Source organism: Danio rerio, chromosome 24, assembly GCF_052040795.2.
Source record: "Danio rerio strain M-AB ecotype USA chromosome 24, GRCz13ab, whole genome shotgun sequence".
NCBI classification, from domain to species: Eukaryota; Metazoa; Chordata; class Actinopteri; order Cypriniformes; family Danionidae; genus Danio; species Danio rerio.
Genome location: NC_141044.1, coordinates 35,107,993 through 35,122,019, shown reverse-complemented (window position 1 = coordinate 35,122,019; position 14,027 = coordinate 35,107,993). Strand labels below are relative to the sequence as shown.

Sequence of the window (14,027 nt, the reverse complement as noted above, 5' to 3'; positions counted from 1 at the left end):
CTTTGTCCTCAGCTGTTTTAATTTATCATCACTCCCACACTGTCATTAAACAAGCTAGCCAGCAGATGGCGCTGCTGTCAATCTTGAACTCAGAGATGTTTAGACGTGTCAGAGAACAGATCAGCCGGCAGTGTGTTATTAACATACAGTAACAGAACAAATTTAATCCCTTCTTCATCAAGAATTGGAAACCTGTAACTATTGACATACATCTACTATGGAAGTCAATGGTTACAGGTTTCTTAAAAAAAATAACCTCTTTTGTGTTCAACAGAATAAACAAACTCATAAAGGTTTAAAACCACTTGAAGGTGGGTAAAAACAATATTCATTTTTGGGTGAACTGTCCTTTTTATAAATCAACTAAAGTGCTAAACACATACTGTCAACTAGATTTGTGGTCAAACTTTGATGAAAAAATCTGAGAAAGCCTGAGAAACTTGGTGTGCAACATTGTGGATGAAAAAAGAAAGACAAGCAGATAAACATGAAATATACTCAAGTTGCTATGCTGTTGCTGGGGTGTGCTGTGTGTTTGACAGGAAGTTGCTCAGGTGTTCTGGAAGGTTGCTAGGTATTGTAACTGGGCGTTTAGGCTATAGACTTATTACATGCAACCACCATTTTAAAAGCTAAATTGAAGCTGCAGTGGGAAGAATCCCGGATGTATCACCTGGAGTTAACATAACGTTGTGTACCTGGCTGCATAGGTATATCTTATCAGCAAGAGAATGTGACACATTTATATTTATTATATCACCGCGTTCCAAGTGATTGAAAGGTCCGTTATGAATAAATAGTGAAAAAAGGGATATCAGAAGTTAAGGGAAATGGCACTAGCTAGCCAACGTTTCTTTCCCAAACACACGTTTTAAATGCCATTTATTAGACTCAAGTTAATAAACTGATTCTTTCACTATATTAGACCTGTCACGATACTGAATTTCAGAACTGCAATAAAAAATAAAAAAAATGTAACATTTGAGTAATGTAACATTCCCGCTAACATTTGAGCTCTGTTGAGTGCCATCTTAAAAATTGGATTATCCACAGTATTCACCAGTGCTCAACAGAAATGACTATGATCGGAAGTGGTCATTAGTTCACTGCACTTCACCAGTGTTTACCGAGTGCAAACACAGAGGAGCGATGATCCGCTGATGACTAGACTGATCTTCGTGGCTTTAAAACGCTCCCCTGTCCGTGCGTCTGTTTCCACTTGGTGAAGAGCAGTTAACTGATTTTCTTCACGGCCAATCACAGTCATTTCTGTTGAGCACTGGTGAGTACTATGGCAAATCAGCGCTGTTTATGAACGCGCTCAACAGCGCTTAAATGTTAGCGGGAAATGGACATTTTTAAAACTTCAGTACGAGGACAACACTATTACAGACAACACGAGGGTGTGCTACAGAGGACTGCATTTTTATTGCTCCCAGGTTTGCATAGGCTGAAGCAGGGAAACTTATATCCCTGCGGTGTTTACCTGGTGTCATGAACTGAAGCCTAGGAGGATGCTGAAGTTTATTACCCTTAAAAAGATTATGATGTTGTTTGATGCCTAAATTGCCCTTTAATTGTTTAAATTAAACTAAACTGAAAGATATTAAAGTGATGTTTACAGCATATCTGCACTTTGAAATTGCAGCAACAGCTGTAGGTTTGTAGTCCACAGCATGTTGCTGCAATGTTTACTTCCGGGTTTCTTCCCACCGCTGCCCGCTTTCGTTCTTTAAAATGGCGGCTGCTTGAAATAAGCGTATTGTTATGTACTAAGAGGTTTCTATGTAGCTTATGAACAGTTCCAATCCAGTTTCTGGTATTCTATGGGGTTGCTGTAGGGTCCTCTCTATGGTTCCCAAGCAGTTGCTACAAGGTTACTAGCGTATTCTATGTAGCTGTTCTGTAGTTGCTAAACATTTGCTGTGCACATAGGGTGTTCTAGATGGTTCAGAAGGTTGCTAGGGTGCTTTAGGTTGTTGCTAGACAGCTAACAGTTGCTATGGTGTTATGTGAGGTTTTTAGGTAAATGGTGTGTCCTGTTAGGTAGCTAGGTGGTTGTTAAGGTGATTTGAGAGGTTTAGGCAGTGGGTCCTTTAGGTTGTTATTACTTAGTTGCTAAGGTGTTTCAGGATGTTACAGGGGGGCTGCCAGTCAGTTGCTATGCAGTTTCTGGGGTGTTCTTTGTGGTTGCTAGGGTACTCTGGGTAGTTGATAAGACTTTGCCCATGTGGTTACTGACGTATCCTAGGATGGTACTTCTTATGCAGTTATAGGATGGCTAGGCACTTATTAAGGTGTGTTTTGAGAGGTTTACACTGTTTTAGGGTGTTTTAGGTTGTTACTAGGTGGTTGCTAAGTTTCTTTTGGCAGGCATGAAAGAAAAACCACATACTTCATCTAATGGTAAATTCTTGTGATATTGTACTGCAGAAAGTGCTGTAGTAATCCTGTCATATTTAGCTTTGCTCATTTTTTGTGTGGTAAATTTATGTTGTACTGCTGAAATACCACAGGATTACCACAGGACATTTTTGTAAGGGCAGCTAGGTTGCTGCCAGACAGTTGCATTTTCTAGGGTGTACTAAGAGGTTGCTAGGTGGCTCATGAACAGTTACTATCCGGTTTTTGATATTCTATCGGGTTGCTATAGGGTCGTCTCTATGGTTTCCAAGCAGTTGCTACATGGTTAATAGCATATTCTAAGTGGCTGTTATGTAGTTGCTCTTGGTAGTTGCTAAACATTTGCTGTGCACTTACAAGAGTGTTCTAGATGGTTCTAGAAGGTTGCTAGGGTGCTTTAGGTTGTTACTAAACAGTTGCTATGCAGTTGGTAGGGTGTTCTAACCAACGACTACTTGACAGTACTTGTTATTCAGTTACTAAGGTGTTTTGTGTGGTTTTCAGTTATATGGTGTGTCCTGTTTGGTAGCTAGGTGGTTGTTAAGGTGATTCAAGAGGTTTAGGCAGTGTTTCCTTTAGGTTATTACTACTTGGTAGTTGCTACCCTGCTGAAAAATCCAGCTTAAACCAACCTAGGCTAGTTGGCTGGTTTTTAGCTGGTTGACCAGCCTAGTTTTAGTGGGGTTTTTGGCCATTTCCAGGCTGGTTTCCTAGCCAAGCTGGGAGTCCAGCCAAAACCAGCTATATCCAGCTTAAACCAGCCTGGTTTAAGCTGGATATAGCTGGTTTTGGCTGGACTCCCAGCTTGGCTAGGCTGGTTAAGCTGGTTTTAGCTGGTCATCTCCCAGCCTGACCAGCTAAGACCAGGCTGGAAATGGCTGGAAACCAGCCTGGAAGTGGCCAAAACCCCTCTAAAACCAGCCTGGTCGACCAGCTAAAACCAGCCAACCTGCCTAGGCTGGTTTAAGCTGGATTTTTCAGCAGGGAATATGTTTTAGAATGCTGCCAGACTGTTCCCATGCAACTGGGGTGTACTTTGTGGTTGCCAGGGTACTCTGGGTGGTTGATAAGCATTTGCTATGTGGTTACTAAGGTATCCTAGGACGGTACTTCTTAGGCAGTTGCTAGGGTGGCTAGGCAGTTATTAAGGTGTGTTTTGAGAGGTTTACACACAGTTTTAGGTGGTTACTAGGTGGTTGCTAAGGTGTTTTGGGGGGCAGGTTGCTGCCAGGCAGTTCCATTGCAGTGTCTAGAGTGTTCTAGGTGGTTGCTAGGGTACTTTGGGTGGTTTCTTGCATATTTTTGGTGGTTGTTGAGAGGTTGCCAGAGCAACATGGGGGTTGGTGAGTATATGCGTTGGTACTCTGGGTGGTTGCTTGGCAGTTGTTAGGGTGTTGCTATCAATTGTTAACTAAAAATGTCTCAAAAAATGATTCCAGTTCAAAGAGAGGCCCATCTCTTGGCATGTTGAGATTGTCACAGTCGCCATGGCAACAAATGTGCTTTCCACTAAGTTTGAAAGATGCAGTGAGATTAGTCTTAATTACCATTAATGATCAACAAACAAGCAGGAATTGTCTGCCTATTACACTGAGACTCAGGTTCTCAACCCAAACTGTAATGGCCCCACAAACTTACATCTAATTCATGCTGATGTCGTTCATCAAAACAGCCGTGTTAATTGCAGGGGAGAGTAAAGCGATGCGGTTTGTGAGCGTGTGGCCAGCATGAGCTCATCAATAAAACACTCTGCCTCATTTACTTCTTAATACTTTCATGGTGGCATCATTCTCAGCGGCTCTTATGAGGAGCAGGAGTGACGGTTCTATTGCATAACAGATGCAGTGAATACATCTCTTGGTTATTAATGCAAGTACATAAAGGACATTAAAAAATATCAAAAATTTTTAGAGGATTAATAATGAAACAAACAGTGCAAACTCTTTTAATGAGCAAAAATGCATTACTTTGGTCAAAAGTAACAGTAAACAAAATGTTGCAAACTACTCCAATTAAATGCTTATATTCTGAACTTTCTAAACGGCAAAGATCTGAATATTTACTTTGCCAATAAATAATTAATTTACATCACAATTAGTTGTTTAATTTCTTAATAAACTGACTTGGTGAGAGTTAAATGTTTCTCCAACAAAAATACAGCATTTAATGACCCCAAACTCAAATTACTGACATTGTTATAAATAAAAAAATTACAGTAATTATGATGTATGAATGATACTAGATCATATTATTATTATAAATATGTTTCAAATTTGTATGACTTATTACTTTAAAGCTGCAATTTGGCTCGACAGTTTACCATTTAACATGAAATTGGGCAGCATAAACATTCTTCAAAATATCTTTTTTTGCCGTTTGAAATGATATGAGGATAAAAAAATAGCTTTTGCAACTAAAAACAATGTAGTGAACACTTTCCCTCTATTTTCTGTTCATCCAAACAATTAAAATATACACTCACCGGCCAGGTAGGTACACCATACCAGTACCGGGTTGGACCCTCTTTTGGCTTTCATAACTGCCTTAATCCTTCGTGGCATAGATTTAACAAGGTATTGAATTGAGTAACTCTGAGTAATTGAGTAACAGTAACTCTGATGACTGTGGAGGCCATTTGAGTACAGTGAACTCATTGTCATGTTCAAGAAACCAGTCTGAGCTGATTTGCGCTTCGACATGGTGCGTTATACTGCTGGAAGTAGCCATTAGAAGATGAGTACACTGTGGTCATAAAGGGATGGACATGGTCAGCAACAATACTCAGGAAGGCTGTTGCGTTGACACAATGCTCAATTGGTATTAATGGTGCTTTAACCCATCAGCCTTAAGGTTGGACGTGTTGTGCGTTCAGAGATGTTCTTCTGCATACCTTGGTTGTGACAAGTGATTATTTGAGTTACTGTTGCCTTTCTTTCAGCTCGAATCAGTCTGGCCATTCTCCTCTGACCTCTGGCACCTTCACCCACAGAAGTGTTTTGCTTTTTTTTTTTTTTTTTTGATTCTGTGATTCTCCATTGTGGATCCTGAATAAATTCTCTCACTTTTTTCAGACCTTCCCTTTCTCGCAGCCATCGATTGCCTATGATTATCTACTCCCCTCAGCAGACCTGAACAACTCTTCCTCCTCTCACTGATTGCATAATTTTCACTATTAAAATATCAAAATAGTTTCCACTGTGCATGTGTAAAGATCGGTTGCACTGCTTGTTGTTCCTTTTGTACAGTTTGATGATATAACAGTCAAAAATAGTTAATCGTAGTAGGTGATCTTAAAAACATAATTTTCTTTTATTCATGTATTCCGTTTTGTTCAATTCTATAAAAATCTTTGCATCATAGCACTGAGATATCATTGCTCTTTTCTAGATTTTGGTTGCTTCCATAGTTTTATCCATCAGCTGAGTTTTTAGTTTTTATGCCTTTTTTCGATCCCAATATTTTAAAAGATTGCTTTGGGCTTCTAATACCATCTCTTATTACTAAACATTTTCTATCTATTTTACTCTCTTTATTTAAAATGCTCTAGTCCTCTAACATTATCACTTTCTAATCTATCTTTTTTTGTATATAAAAATCTTTATAACCACTATTCCTTTCTAATATATACAGTTGAAGTCAGAATTATTAGCCCCCCTTTGATTATTTTTTTTTTCATTTTTTTATATTTTCCAAATTATGTTTAACAGAGCAAGTAAATTTTCACAGTATGTCTGATAATATTTTTTCTTCTGGAGAAAGTCTTATTTGTTTTATTTCAGCTAGAATAAAAGCAATTTTCATTTTTTTAAGAACATTTTAAGGACAAAATTATTAGCCCGTTTAAGCTATTTTTTTCGATAGTCTACAGAACAAACCATTGTTGTACAATAACTTGCCTCCTTGTTAAAGCAACTGACTCCCATGCATTTTATCGGATTACCCACGGGGGCTCGTCCGGGATGGGTTGTGAGGTTTAGGGGGGGTGAGTGTAACGGAGGCCATCTATCAAAGTGCTATGCAGGTAAACCTCACTCCTCTGACCTCAAATAGTGCATTAGCAACAGACACTAGAGGCCATGGTCTTTAGCCTCCTTGTAAGAGCAACAGACTTCCATGTAAAGAATAGCCAGATTGAACCCAGGTCAGTGCGAGTTTGGTACAGTAGGACTGGTGGGTTACACATGGGGGCTCGTCATGGGATGGGAGTGAGGTTTAGGGGTGTGAGTGTGAAGTGAAGTGAGTGCTGTGCAGGTAAACCTCACTCCTCTGACCTCAAAAGGTGCTCTAGTGACAGACACTAGAGGCTATAGTCTTTAGACTCCTTGTTAGAGCAACCAACTCCCATGCAAAGAAATACTGATTGCAGCTCAGACCAGGCTGGGAACAGTAGGATCGGTGTGCTACATATATACATATATATATAAATTTAATGTAATTTTTTTCTAAGTTTTGAACTTGAATAACTAGGTTTTGATCTTCAGTTAGTTGGTTACATTAGTTTTAGTTTTGGCTTTGGTACTAACTAATAATGTATATATATATATACACACACATATCTTATTGTATTTTATCCTATAGAACAAATTAGCAAGGACTTTTTATATACTTTTTCTGCTCTGATCTTGCCTTGATTATTTATATTGTTGTCAAGTTGCCTTTGAAGATGTCAAGCAGAAAGTAAATGTCAATAGATGCTCTACAAATGACCAATTTTAAATAATGAGAAAATAATGACAGCACTTTCATTTTTCGGTGAACCGTCATTTTAACTGTTCGATATACAACACATTTTTATAGTTTTTTTAACATCTGAATGTGGATTTCTTTCTTTCTGAAGTGAAATATTTCACTCTCAAGTGTGTCCTCAAGCCGCTCTATTCTAGATTAAACAGCCCTTGCTCTGTTTTAACCTCAAAAGGGGGATGTCGTGATGAATATACAAGTGCTGGTCAATCTGACACAGAATGATACACTTATGAAGGCACTTTGCTTTCCTCCCGATTAAATGAAAAGGAAATTGCTCCACTATCATTTATGTGCAGAACCATCTTCATTATGAAAGCCACCAGGAAGCCGACATTGGAGTCTTGAAGCGCTGCCAATAAAAGCAATCAGAGCGTGGCTGCAGGCCTGAGGCTGAAAAACAGCAGAGAGAGAGAGAAACAGAGCCTCCGAGATTCATCAGAGGAGAACATCGCAAGACGACACTAACAAAACGTTTAGGATTCATCTCGGAGAGAGTAAAACGGAACAAATTACAATGAGAACCAGGCATGCTGGGTGGATTAGAACAGATGAGAGTCGAATAGAACTGCGGGAGAGAAAAGAATTGAGCAAACTATAATTCAACAAAAGAACATGATTCGGAAAGAAGAGAGCAGAAAACAAGCGGAGTAAATTGAATGTGCAGAGTAGAGCAGAATTTCACTAAATGGAGTAGATTAGAACAGACAAGACCTGGAACATAGAATAAATATACAAGCAACTCAAAATAGAGCAGGAAAGACTGGAACAGAATGAATTGAACATATTAGAATTAAACTGGGAATCCTCTCCACACCTAAAATCCCTGCCAAAACTAAGAATTGAACCTGCAACCTTCGAGTCCAGCTATTAATCCATTCATTCACTTTCTTGTTGGCTTAGTCCCTCCATTAATCTGGGGTCGCCACAGCGGAATGAACCGCCAACCTATCCAGCAATTTTCTACGCAGCAGATGCCCTTCCAGCCGCAACCCATCTCCGGGAAACATCCACACACACATTCACACACTACGGACAATTTAGCTTACCCAATTTACCTGTACTGCATGTCTTTGGACTGTGGGGGAAACCGGAGCACCCGGAGGAAACCCACGCAAAGGCAGGGAGAACATGCAAACTCCACACAGAAACGCCAACTGAGCCGAGGTTCGAACCAGCGACCCAGCACCCTTCTTGCTGTGAGGCGGCAGCACTACCTACTGCGCCACTATTTGGTACGCAGCTATTAATATTTTATAGAATATAATTAATTCCTGTATGCAGAGCTGAATTTTCAGCATCAATACTAGTGTCACATGATCCTTCAGAAATCGTTAATATGACGATCTGTTCAAGAAACATTCATTCATTTTCTTTTCAGCATAGTCCCTTTATTAATCAGGGGTTGCCACAGCGGAATGAACCGCCAACTTATCCAGCATATGTTTTACACAGCGGATGCCCTTCAAGCTGCAGCCCATCACTGTGTAACATCCATACACACTCATTCATACACATACACTACAGCCTATTTAGCTTATTCAATTCACCTGTACCACATGTCTTTGGACTGTGGGGGAAACCGGAGCACCCGGAGGAAACCTACGCCAACACCGAAAGAACATGCAAACTCCACACTGTAATGCCAACTGACTCAAACCAGCTACCTTTTTGCTGTGAGGCGACAATGCTAAACACTGTGCTGCCCTGATTTGTTTCAGTTCATAATTTTTTTCGCTTCTGAACTACCGTTAAGGGCACATAGCGAGCATTAATGTGCCCTGATGCAAACATTTTAGTGCATGGTAGAATTATGATTGATACAGCACTTAAAACGGATGACTCCCTAATTATTGCACTAAGTAGGGGCATTGCTAGACCTCATTTACTGGGCAATGTGCCCCAGTAAAAATCGCCAGTCCCCAGTAAATGCTTTGACATATGATTTGCCTTATTTGCAAGTGTATTTATTTATTAAGAATGGTTATTCCAGAATAAAATCGTTATTCTTTGTACAACCGAACCAATGCTGATGAAAGCAATGTAGTTTATCTAAAAGGCAAACTGAGCATGTGCACAGAAAAAAACATACTCATACACCGCTCCTGATTGATGCTGACGTGCTGCTCTGCTCTCGGTGTATGTATGTCCCGGTAGTAAACAAATAGGTTTTGCAACTATAAACAATGTAGTGATCACTTTCCTTCTATTTTCAGCTCATCCAAACAATTAAAATATACACTCACCGGACACTTTATTAGGTACACTTTACTAATACCGATTTGGACCCCTTTCTAAACTGCCTTAATCGTTTATGGCATAGATTCAACAGAGTACTGGAAATATTCCTCAGACATTTTGGTCTATATTGACATGATAGCATCAAGCAGTTGCAGCAGATTAGTCGGCTGCAAATCCATGATGCCAATCTCCTGTTTCACCACATCCCAAAGATGCTCTATTGAATTGAGCTCTGGTGATTGTGGAGGCCATTTGAGTACAGTGAACTCATTGTCATGTTCAAGAAACCAGTCTGAGCTGATTTGCGCTTCAACATGGCACGTTATTCTGCTAAAAGTAGCCATCAGAAGATGGGTACACTGTGGTCATAAAGCGATGGACATGGTCAGCAACAATACTCAGGAAGGATGTGGCGTTGACAAATGCTCAATTGGTACTAATGGGCCGAAAGTGTGCCAAGAAAATATCCCCCACACCATTACACCACCACCACCAGCCTGAACCGTTGATTCAAGGCAGGATGGATCCAGGCTTTTATTTTGGTAATGCCAAATTCTGACCCTACCATCAGAATGTTGCAGCAGAAATCGAGACTCATCACACCAGGCAACATTTTTCCAGTCTTCTATTGCCCAATTTTGGTGAGACTGAATTGTAGCCTCAGTTTTATGTTCTTCAGGAGTGGCACCAGTTGTGGTCTTGTGCTGCTGTAGCCCATCTGCCTCAAGGTTGGACGTGTTGTGCATTTAAAGATGCTCTTCTGCATATCTCAGTTGTGACAAGTGATTATTTGAGTTATTTGAGTTGTCTTTCTATCAGCTTGAATCAGTCTGGCCATTCTCCTCTGACCTCTGGCATCAACAAGGCATTTTTACACAGCAGATGCCCTTCCAGCTGCAACCCATCACTGGGAAAACCATGCATGCCGAAAAAAAAATAGCTGCGCTGCTCACGCGTTGCTCATGCGTTGTGACACACAGGGCTGGTCAAGCTGGTCATTTTCCAGCTTGATCTGCTAAGACCAGGCTGGAAATAGCTGGAAACCATCCTGGAATTGGGCAAAACCCCTCTAAAACCAGGCTGGTCAACCAGCTAAAACCAGCCAACCAGCTTAAGCTGATTTAAGTTGTTTTTTCAGCAGGGAAGTATGGATTGCTTCCAAATAAATAGGCTACTTCTGAATGTATAAAAGGATGATCAGAAAAGAAAAGCTCCTGAAATGAAGAGCATTGATTAGTCATTCAAAAATATGCTCTCTGCTTTCAGATGTAAACTGTGAATGTTTTTATGCATGTTTTGCTCAGTGTGTGTGTGTGTGTGTGTGTGTGTGTGTGTGTGTGTGGTGCAGAAGGGACAGCAGTGACTGACTGAACTGCCAGCTTCACTCATTAAGATTTGATTAAGATTATTATGGGCTTTCATGAAAAGCACGCTTAATGTTCTTCATTTCCTCCATCATGCCTTTCTGTAAGTCCATCTGCAAGGACACGAGTAAAGGAATGTCGGCATGCTAATATTATACATGTACTGAATGATTTATGTAGCGATGACAGATGTTATGTTTTTGATCAAGCTATTTTTTGTCAAACACTTCCATCATCTACATTTTATCATTATATATAATATTACAGCGAGAACGAGAATGTGAACATTAATCAAAATATATCCTGTACATTTGTTTAACTTTAGAATTATACTGTTTAAATAATATGACTGTTAATTATATTTTGTACATTTTTTTATAATACTATTTAGATAAGAGGGTGACACAGTGGCTCAGTCAACTCACAGTAAGAAAGTCGCTGGTTCGAGTCCCGGCTGGTTGGCATTTCTGAGTTTGTGCTCCGGTTTCCCCCACAGTCCAAAGACATGTGCTATAGGTGGGGGGTGGTGGGGGTTTCCCAGTACTAGGTTGCAGCTGAAAGCTGTGTATTATTATGATAATAATCGCTGTGTAAAACATATGGTGGACAACTTGGCGGTTCATTCCGCTGTGGCAATCCCTGAAACATAAAGGGTCTAAGCTGAAGGAAAATGAACGATTTAGATAAGATTTGATTAAACTGTTACTGAGCAGAGTACAACTACAGAAATGCAGTTAGCATCTATAGAATATACATATATTTTAAATCTATATACACACACATTGCATTTTATTGCTTTTATAGCTAACATGTTAGATATTTAGATATTATAAGTGATGCAAAAAAAATCTAAATAATGCAAAGTCATCATAATAGACGCTCTTCACATTTCCGGGTTTTTCAGTAGCAGAAATCATCAGTTGAAAACTTATAGCACAGTGAATAGGAGAATAAAACAAGTCATTTTTTATAATCTTGTTTGCTCAAATAATAAAATAAAAACTCCACGATGATGTTATAAAGACATTCAGAAAAAGGAAAAAAAAAAAATGTGTGAGACTGATGATGACAGCTAGAGGAGAGTATAACGTCCGATTTACTGTCTGCCTCATAGACGCTGCATTATAAACGTCTCGCACAAGCGGTCATTTGTTTTTTGTAATTTGAAGCAACGATGATGTAATACATACAGAAATACACATAAATGTTCATACGTTTAAAAAGAAATCTAAATATTAAAAACTTTCAAGGATTTAAGATACTGATAATGGTTTAACGCATCACAACATGCGTGTAAAAAGGGCCCGTGCTCTTCATCTCAAGCCAACATAATAAGTCGATCTCTCTCTTTTGTATGTTGTAGTGCTGTATTTGTACCATAGTAATCTGCTAGCTTTGGCTTTTTCGGGGTTAATTATGGTGATATCCATTTAGTCATTTAGCAGACGCTTTTATCCAAAGCGTCCTGATTATCCTGATTGTAACAGAGAAATATTTGAAAATCTTTGTTGACTGATTGCATTTCATGCCGTTCAGCCTTATGATCTTAAAATGTGAGCAAAATCATTTGTTTTGTCATCACTTTAGACATTACGCTAGAGAATCATTCAAATACTCGCTCTAAAAATGTTTACAAAAGGATTTTTGAGACTCAGTGTTTGATTTTCTTTTTAATATACATGATTATGCCATCAAACTGTTGTCAAAACACACTATCACACTTGTAGCAGTGCGATATGACTGTATATCGTCACTGGTGGGAAACTAAGGCATTCGGTCTGCGACCTCCAGCCAATGTATAACTCCGACCAGTGTTGATATAAATCCACATCGTACTGCTACCAGTGTGATATTGCTCATTTAAATTATAGTTGTGTAATTAAGTTATAGCACTTTAAAATAATATTTTTATTATCTATACATTTGCAAACAGAATAAAATAAACAATAATAATAAATTATATTAAATTTAAATGATATTACATAAAACACATTTTATGCATGTTACTCAAATTTAAACACATTTAAAATGATTTTTTTGTACATTTTTTTTTCAATTTCCTCTTAAATCTACTGTTTGGTAAAAAACAAAACTGGTGTATTTCATTGAGTGGATTTAATTCAGCAAAATCCCCTCCTTTACTCACAACTTAACATCTTGGCTCGGCTGAAACTTGTTATTGGTGTCAGGTTAAAATGCTCGACTAATGCTCTCTTGGTTCAGTGGATATGTTAGAAAGAGCAGGACGGAAAGCAGAGCAGATGTGATCAAACCAGACCCAAAAAGTAAAATAAAAATCCTCTCTGGATCAGCTCTTACGCCAGACATTGTGAGCTCTCTCATTCATAGATGAGCCACAGCGTCAACTATTTTACCTCACTGCTGACCCCTTCAGACTGCTCATGTTATCCGCGAAGGCTTTAAACCGGATCCATCTATCAGAAATAATACACTTTCATCTCTCCATCTGACTGAGCTGCTTTTGGCAGACGGAGAGAATCCTTTCACAGAGCCAATCTTCAGACCGTTTAACTCATCAGCCCTGCTTTCTTTTCTCACCCGGTGCTTTCCAGCTTCCGCTTTCATCACGCATGCTTCCCCACAGGTCATTTCACAGTCAAACGGATGAAGTCAAATGACCCACACAAGGAACAAAATCAGGTTGAAGTCAAAATTATGAGCCCTCTTGTGATTTTTTCTTTTAAATATTTCCCAAATGGTGTTTAACAGAGCAAGGCAATTTTCACAGTATGTCTAATATTTTTTTTCTTCTGGAGAAAGTTTTATTTCAGCTAGAATAAAAGCAATTTTAATTGTTTTTAATTTTAATTATTTATTTATTTATTAAGGTGCCACATACTGCATCGGTTTAATTAGTTAAAGTGTACCCTGATATAGTAGGATTATGCTTTTGGTAAATTGAAAAAATCTACAGGAACATTTTTGTAATCTCATCCATTCATTATAAATTTAGAACTGTGACTCCAACACCAGTGATTCAGCATGTACATTTAATAATGTTAAAGAGGATTAATATGATTTAATTAGATTTTGAACCGAGCCATTTCGTTGGAATGCAGTAAGCACACTAGAATGGCTGTATTTAAATTTCCGTCATGTATCGTCTGGTGTCCAAACTGCTTATCACTCCAAATCGTATCACTTAGTTAAGTCTTACTTACAATGTAAACTGCATATCCAATGTTTACATTTGGAAAATTTATATTATTTACTATTTAATAACCTCATGTGCCTCATTTCGGAGTCTGCAACTGT

The 14,027-nt window shown here is 38.8% G+C and overlaps 2 long non-coding RNA genes across 2 annotated transcripts in view; both read right to left on the bottom strand.

The window, feature by feature from the left end:
- Positions 1-14,027, bottom strand: part of LOC147838080 (uncharacterized) — a 982,747-nt gene that overhangs the window by 248,283 nt on the left and 720,437 nt on the right. The gene's annotated exons all lie outside the window — the stretch shown is intronic.
- LOC141380746 (uncharacterized) overlaps positions 1-14,027 on the bottom strand; it is a 113,760-nt gene that overhangs the window by 3,063 nt on the left and 96,670 nt on the right. The window lies entirely within an intron of this gene.